The sequence below is a fragment of the Dermacentor variabilis genome, chromosome 10 (genome assembly GCF_050947875.1).
Source record: "Dermacentor variabilis isolate Ectoservices chromosome 10, ASM5094787v1, whole genome shotgun sequence".
NCBI lineage: Eukaryota > Metazoa > Arthropoda > Arachnida > Ixodida > Ixodidae > Dermacentor > Dermacentor variabilis.
The window spans coordinates 69,960,269-69,968,291 of NC_134577.1; the positions used below are offsets into that span (position 1 = coordinate 69,960,269).

An 8,023-nucleotide genomic window follows, 5' to 3' on the forward strand; every position below is an offset into this window, starting at 1 on the left:
TGTAGTGGTCGCTGCCCAGATCCACACCTGTGTTAGACTACGACGCTCGTGTAATGTTATTGGTGAAGGCGAGGTCGGGCGTCATGCCCCTGCTGATTGAAGTTCCCCGTCTTGTTAGTTGTATCGGATCGGTGCCCTGCCTCGATGCTCTCTTCCCATAGACCTTTGCCCTTAGGTGTACTCTTCACGTATCCCCACGTCGGATGCGGGGCATTAAAGTCTCCCCCTCCTTCCCCCGAGCAGGGGGTTACTGCCTGCCAGGTGCGTGGCCTTGGTTAGGAAAGTCATAGCCTGATGGGCCAATGAAATAATAGCCAATCTTTTATTTCTTGACACAGCCGCCCTTAGTTTCTTGGAAAAGCGTGCTGTCGTTTTTCCACAAGGGACGCTTGTTGACATTGACGTTAGCTCTTGGTACCTACATATATCATTGACGATTGACACTAGGCGCCCTAGGTGCATGTAAGCGATGTAACGACTTCTTAGAGAATAGAGGGTTTCTCCTTCCAACCTTAGTGCATCGTGACAGTAGAGAAGAGTCTACAAGACGTCCCCCATGCCCATTTCCTTTCAATATTTCCGAATGAATTGTCAAAGTACTGTACATGTGTGCCATAATCTATTATAATAAGCATAATCATATCGAGCACTTGAATGTACTAAAAGCTCATCTTCAGCAAGTACTGTGTCAGTCTTACAGCACCAACCACCGTTTCACACAGCCTCAACAAGTGCGATCGCGATTTCGATCCAGAAAATTACAAACATTCTTGAGAAATCTTCCTTTGACGAAACTACCAGGTAACGCAACCCGATGCGCTCAGCAAGGGTAACTGCATGAAGGATATTTTTCTGCTGGTATGCCACGAACACTTTTTGCGGGCATTCTAATGATACCATTTAAGCATTTCCTGACTTATTGGGACTATATAATTCCTTGTTCTTGTTGGTAAATATATATGGAGCGAAAAGTAAAGTGAAACTTGCCTCTCATTGTTCTGTCACCTCTCCTTAGCAAGATCAGGCAAGTGCGTTGGTCATTCAGGTACATAAGCTTGAAGAATGTAGGTCCAGCATCTGTTAACAATACAAAAATAACATTGTTAGGTTATTGTGAAATTGTGTTTTTTTTTTCAGTGGCTAATACCTCCCTTTATATAAACTTGAAATAACCATGATAAGATTTGTATCCGTGGTGGATGATGCGTGCTTGAGGTACTATTGCTGCAGAGACTGAAGTCATTGGTATTGCCGCTGTGATCTGCCGCCTCATAACAAAGAATCGGCAGACAGCTGCAGATGTAACTTCTAATTCGAACGAGTACTGGCACAATCATATTGCGTTCCGATTTAAATTTTTTGAGTGCCTGTCAAATTGATATTTACGTCGCAGAGCCTCAATTTACTGAGAGAGTCACAAATTATTTAGAGCGGTTGGCACATGCGACATATAAGTTGTAATGTCGACAGAAAATCAACCTTGAAGCTATGGCATTGGAATGCTTCAAAACTGCCTTCTGCGCTGACACTGCTTCTCCAACCACAATTTCCTCCTATTCGTCATCAGTGTCGCCTAATCCCTGACAGCACAAAAAGCACTGGCTCGTGTCATCACCGTCGATCTCCGCCACAGCTGATGATGACTATGCTTACAGACATCAATCTTGAAACAGGGTGGTCAAAATAGTCGCCTGGTCTGCTTGATTTAATCACGTGTCACTTCATATATCGCCATGTAGCCTTTTTGCATATCTGATCTGGATCTTAAGTTTTGTGTTCAAGAGAGAGAGATAGCAAAGAGAGGAAAGGCAGGGAGATCAACCAGACGAGTGTCCGGTTTGCTGCACTACACTGGGGAAGGGAAAGGGGGAACAAAAAGAGGAAAGCGGGATAGAGGGAACACTGTGTGTGCACGGAGCAAAGCGCTTGGAAATCAGTCACGTCCAAGCAACTGCTCCGCCGACACGTTAGGCTGCCGTCATTCTGCTGTCTGAAGCTAATCTTGGTGTTTCCCCACAGCGATGCATGTTGAAGTCAGAAGTAAAGACGAAGGAGGCGGTGGGCGTCAGCAGTACGTTGGAGTGCGTGGCAGTATATTGTTCAGCTGAACCCCAGCCTTCTTGACTTCAGTGCGAATAGAATGATGCAGGTGAGCCATGATGCTTACTCAAGAGTTCGAAGTACTGAATTGAGAGCATCCAGCACTTGCATTTCACTTCGCGCTGACGAGGTGTGCAGGTTATTCAAGAGCATTTGAAAAGTTTTCATCAGGAAATTTCTATCATATTGTACCGTTGATTACACTTGGAATGACTGCTTTGCTGTTTGGAGTAAAACCCAAGTGCAAAATGAGTGAATCGTCCGTCGAGAAGGCTAGTGACTTGCGCGCCTTCTTGCTGTACGCCCAATGCGGCATGGCACGGGGTTTAGGCCACACTGTATTACGGTAGCGGGAGAGCGCGCGTATTTTTAGTCTCCGCCTTAAGCCTAGCCGCGGCTACGCGTAACTGCCCGTACGCCCTATGTTGGAAGTTATTTTAAAGCGAAGCTGTAAGCCTCCCGGTGGTCGGTGTTTTTCGGGTCCGCGTTCGTTAGCGAGATTGTGGGCCGATCCCGGCGGCTGTGCAAGCCGGGAGAAGTGGCTCGTACTCACGTAAGGCGAATGCTTCAAACACTCGGCAAAGTGAAGCGAACAGTGGCATACCACATACTGCGCGCTTGTTTTGTGGATACGGGTTGGCTGCCTGCTTCCAGTTAGAAGGCTTTTGAGGCTAGTTTGGTGGAGAAATTCCTTTTAGTGTAGGCTACTAGCGCAAAAATCAGAGTTCTTTCTCCCGCCAAAAATGTACACGTAATGTACACGATGTTTATATACATGTCAGAGCTTTGTTTGAGTGTTATGTCGTCCGCTGCCATGCATTGCATTCGTAGGCAAGAACACTGTCGCGGCTTGCGCAGATTAACCCGCTTCGCGAGTTATTTCTGTTGCATTGGTCAGGTTCTCCCGTTTCTATTGCATTGATCAGATCGATAGGCTCGCGTGTGGGCAGCACTATGTAGCTGGCGATTCAACAACTTGGATTCGCTTGCGCTGCTCGAAGTGCGTACGTGTGTATGTGCGTATACCCAATCGACTGCCGTGTGTGCAGCTTGTGTAGCTTCATAATTTCATAGTTTTAGTACCATTATGACCGAGCGCAGGCCACGTGACGTATTCGCCTGAATAACGCGAGCGCCATATAGAAACGTGCGCGTTCAACGCGGAGCATCTCAGCTATTGAGGGCGAGGAGTTACGGAGTCGCCATCTGTCGGAAGCGCCATCCCTTGCGTAGCATGAGGGATCACGCGGCGCGCTCCTCCTAGGTTTCGCTTACGGCGCTCAATAAAAACACCACGCTGCAGCCCTCCTGGACATTTATGTAGGTACTCTCAAAACGAGGGAAGTTTTTGAGTGTCGATATAATAATGTTGGGCAAACTTAAAGCACAGAATCGTTTACAGCATCTCTTTACCGAATACGTGCAGCGAACGCCACTACTCGCGGTCGCCATGAAGGAGTCTCCCGAACTGGCTTCTTGCGTGAAAGGTAGGCAAACGCTGAAAGTAAACTATGTGAAGTATGTTCTTATAGTAGGCTGTCTGTATAAACAAATGGGGCATAAGAGAATTAAGCCTCAATGCGACGATCGCATGTGTTCGCAGCGACCGACTGCGCGTATGCATGCGTTCCGTAAGCTTTAGGCCGCAGCATTTGACAGTACAATAGCAACCATTGTTGCGTGGACGCTATCAGAACTGCCCAAAAATAGTTTCGTTATAGAGACTTCGATCGACGCCTACGGCGACTGTTATGCGCCGTCGCGACGATTCAATATTTTTTGCCTTCAAAATTCTTGGACATTTCAATATTATTTCTCAAGTTGCGTCGCACTGTATGTTTATCGGTCTTCTCAGCGTGCTAATTCCCTCTGCTTCTTTTTTGTAATCCAGCGCATTAATTCTTAACACAAACACGATTATATGCCATGTCTTTCTTTAATGTGCGTCTTACCGCTCCCTTTCCGTTCCAGTGAACTTGCCAGTATCTAGCATCAACAAGTTCATAGACCAAACCGTCCAGACATTAGCCGGGCAGCGGGCGCGGGCGAGCTTTTCAGTGAGCGTTTTCTGCTACTCGCCGAACATATCGCGCAGTCCCGGCTCCATAGCAGAAATCTTCCTCGCGTGTGTGCTCGCTGCATAATCGAGTTGTAGCCGATGGCTGCCTGCCGGTTCTAAATTTCGCCAGCCGCTTCACGCAGCTCCTTGCCCTGCGGCTACGTGTGAATAAGGGTAACCCCGGGTTCCGTTGCGTACGTCCGGCACTGCGGCACCGAGCAGTAGCCTACCATGCTGCAAGCCGCCAAAGGCAGCCACTACCTATTATAGTAGTTTCAGATGTTGTTAAGTTGACACCCAAAGCAGTAAAGCCTCACTACTTAATCAGAACCGCGGCGCAGGTGGGACTTTAAATTTTTCGTTTTCAGCTCGCTTCGACGTTTCCGAAGCAGCCGACGCGGCCGCTGTGTCCACGTGATCCCTCATGCCACGTCACGCCGACGGTGGAGCCAACTTTTCCAGTGGTGGAGCTCGCCGCCAATTCTCGTCGTTTCATCATGACGCTGGCATCTCTTCATGCAGTGAAACTGGTCCTACGCTTTTATGACAAACTGGCGCCGTTGGCTCTCAAGTGCAAACATCACAGTGAAACGTGCACTTCATTTCTGAGCAAAGCGTATGCAAGGACGAAAGTACCACGTAGAAATGGTTTCCATCAATGAGCACTTCCCTCATTTACGCCGCTCCAAGTCAATCTGAGCTATAAAACTCGTGCACCGCTTTATCCTGCCGAGAAGGCGAAGCGGAGAACGCCTACTCACAATGGTGACAATCATTTGCACTGGTAGCGAACAGCTTGTTCTGGCAAAATATATTTGCAGCGCCTAACGAAAGCATGGACTGACAAAACTACGCACTCTCAGTGCAACAACAATGACACGTCTTACGTGTCTAACACGATATATGACAGAACACGACCTACGCACTCCATAGCTTCATACACCTGTGGACGATAGCGCGATCAGGAGAACAACTCTGAACGAGTACCCGTGCATAAGCTTACCCGTGACTGAGCTCCGGAACCCGTCAACAAGGCAAAAAGCCCCGTCCATACGCGTTCGCACCTCCACTACTCTTAAAATCAAATCCCTAACGTAAAACAAACCAAAAACTGAGTCCTTCAATGACGCAGTTAGCCACGAAACTTAGCCAAAACATGCGAAATCCCACACGAAAGCCTCGCGGCGGAAACACGACGGCCAACTGTCATGGTGGGGTAGTGCGCCGAGACGCGGGAAAAAAGAAAGAAAAATGGAGAAACTGGCCCGGAAAATACCACGTGATGACGCTCATCCAATTGGGAGACGCAGACCTTCTCTCCTGCCTTCTCTCAGGCTCCTCGCAGCAGCGGCGTCGGTAAAATAAAAGCATGTCGCGGCCTTTTAGGTTTTATTCAGGGATTTTACTGAGCTCGACCGAGCGAAAAATCGCTGAGCTAAAACTCTTCATTTTGTGCGGCGCTTCGATGTCTCGATTCGCCCGCTGTCCCGTAAACCCGCTCATCAGTAACGATCTATTGACGGTGCTCTGCTCCCTATCAGCATCAGTTGCACTTCGCTCCTCGTCCAAAATCAAGAAGGGGGCTAACAGATGGAATAGCACACTGCGGTATGAAGTTTGGTAAAAGGGATAAGGAGCCTCAGAAAGGCTGGCCAACGTTTCGATAGGAGGACCTATCTTCATCAAAGGCGGCCTCGTCCTCCTAGTGATGTTAGTTTTAAAGGCTTAGTGCAGTGACGTCATGTGCAGTTTTTGTCGGTGGCGGTTGGTTATAAAGGAAAATACTTCAGAGGTAATGAGCGCTGTCGCCTGACGTCTGTGAGCGTCGTTCCCAAGACGAGGGGACAAGATCGCGAGGGTGGGAAGGTGGGGAGAAAAGAAAAGAAAGAAAAGGAGAGAAAGAAAAAAACGGGGGGGACATCAAGAGGAAAAAAAGGAATAACAAGAAAAAGAAAGAAAGGAAGGGGCCATGGGAGGGCGTTGGGGAAGCGAAAGGTTAGGAAGCGTTCAGTGGTGTCGTTGGCGGCATGTTTTTTTTTTTTTGGCATTAGAAGAGCCGGCCAGGCGGTAAGTGCGCGAGTAACACAAAAGACCCCCCCAAAAGAACATGAATTCCTTACCTCGCTTATTCCTCCATTTCGAAATATTTTTCCTGCGTACTACTCAATTTAATATACTATTTCATGTTCTTACGTTTATATCAACTGTACGTCCCCCCTTTTCCCATATACACCTGCCCCCTACCGTTCGGCCCTCCTCACCTTCCTATTTGTTATTCCTGTTTTGGTTCCCCCCTCTTTTTTCTCCTTGTCTTTATCTGTTTTTTATTATATGTTTTTTGAAACACCCTCACCAACACATTCCACAGTTCCAGACGTCAGTATACCTTTTTCGGCGTCTCAGCCACACAGGGCATCGCCATTTCTGTATTCCGCCGTAACGACACCTACATTGAGCTACTGGGGCTAACGTCCCTTAAAAGACCACGACGCTGCCTTCCAGTTAGATTGCAGCCAGACTCCTTGTCGCGATTTTAACTACTTCAAAATTACTCGACGCAATGCTGCTATGCTGCTCAAGTCACTCTTCAACTCATGTTTTTTTGGAGGGAGAGTCTTTTGTGTTACTCGCGCACTTACCGCCTGACCGGCTCTTCTAACGCCACAAAAAAACATTCAGTCAACGACACCCCTGAATGCTTCCTAACCTGTCGCTTTCCCAAACGCCCTCCCATGCCCCCCTTCTTTTCTTCTTTTTCTTGTTCTTCTTTGTTTTTCGTGTTGGTTGTCTTCCCGTTTTTTTTCTTTCTCTCCTTTTCTTTCTTTTCTTTTCTCCCCGCCTTCCCACTCTTACGCTCTTGTCCCCTCGTCTTGGGAACGACGCTGACAGACGTCAGGCGACAGCGCTCATTACCTCTGAAGTCTCTTCTTTTATAACCAACAGCCACCGACAAAAACTGCACTTGACGTCACTGCACTAACCCTTTAAAACTAACATGCCGAGGATGACGAGGTCGCCTTTACGAAGATAGGTCCTCCTATTGAAACGTTCACCAGCCTTTAGGAGGCACCTTATCCCTGTTTGCAAACTTTATACTTCGCTCCTAGAGGAGCCTGGACGTTTTCCTGAACAACAATTTGCAATGTGATGAAGTCTGTTTAAATCATTGATCCGGGACGCTAGTGAGGTGCGGTGTAATGCAAACGGATTTCTCTCGCAGTTACTGCTGCATCTCCACTAAATTATTGTCGAGATTTCTGCTTTTTAATTATTAACCTGTGCGCTGTCTACGATGAAAACTAGTATTTTAGAAAGGGGATCGCTTACGTTGCTGAAGTTTGAAATCCACAGCGTTCGCTTCCTTATGAGGGCTAGTAGTTGAAATCTCCATCTCTGTTTCGAACGTAACCCTGTCCAGGAAGGTAGTAACGTGAATAAACAAAAAAGCTGCCACAAGGAAAACAACTGCCTCGCGGAAACTGGAAGCTTAAGGAAATGCTACTATGTTACTTACGGATTGTGTTGTTGGCCTACTGCATATGTCACAGTGTATGACAGTCTGCTGATGCGATTATTTCTTACCATAGAAAAACATGGGTTAACGCTGTCGATGCGGTCGCTTGCAACTCTTACGTAAAGTCTCTCCGGAATTGCAGTCATCTGTAAAAACCAGAAATCAATACGGCGTTGCAGAGTCGCGTTTCTTAAGATATATGCGCAGAATCCTTGACGCAGTTCCTACGCTATCAAATACACTGTAGTGCACGTAATCCGCTCAACTGCTATTTGAATCACCTCTCGGAACGCACACAGAGTTGTGTTTAGTTTGGTGTCCCGTACAATCAGTTAAAGCTTGAAATGCGT

The 8,023-nt window shown here is 47.4% G+C and overlaps 1 long non-coding RNA gene across 1 annotated transcript; it reads right to left on the reverse strand.

Moving 5' to 3' along the window:
• Positions 1-992: 992 nt before the first annotated feature.
• LOC142559612 (uncharacterized) lies at positions 993-7,785 on the reverse strand. Its single transcript, XR_012823173.1, has 3 exons — positions 7,674-7,785; positions 7,487-7,569; positions 993-1,077 (listed from the first exon to the last, which is right to left on the reverse strand). It is a non-coding gene; the product is annotated as an uncharacterized LOC142559612 (long non-coding RNA).
• Between the last annotated feature and the right edge of the window lie 238 nt (positions 7,786-8,023).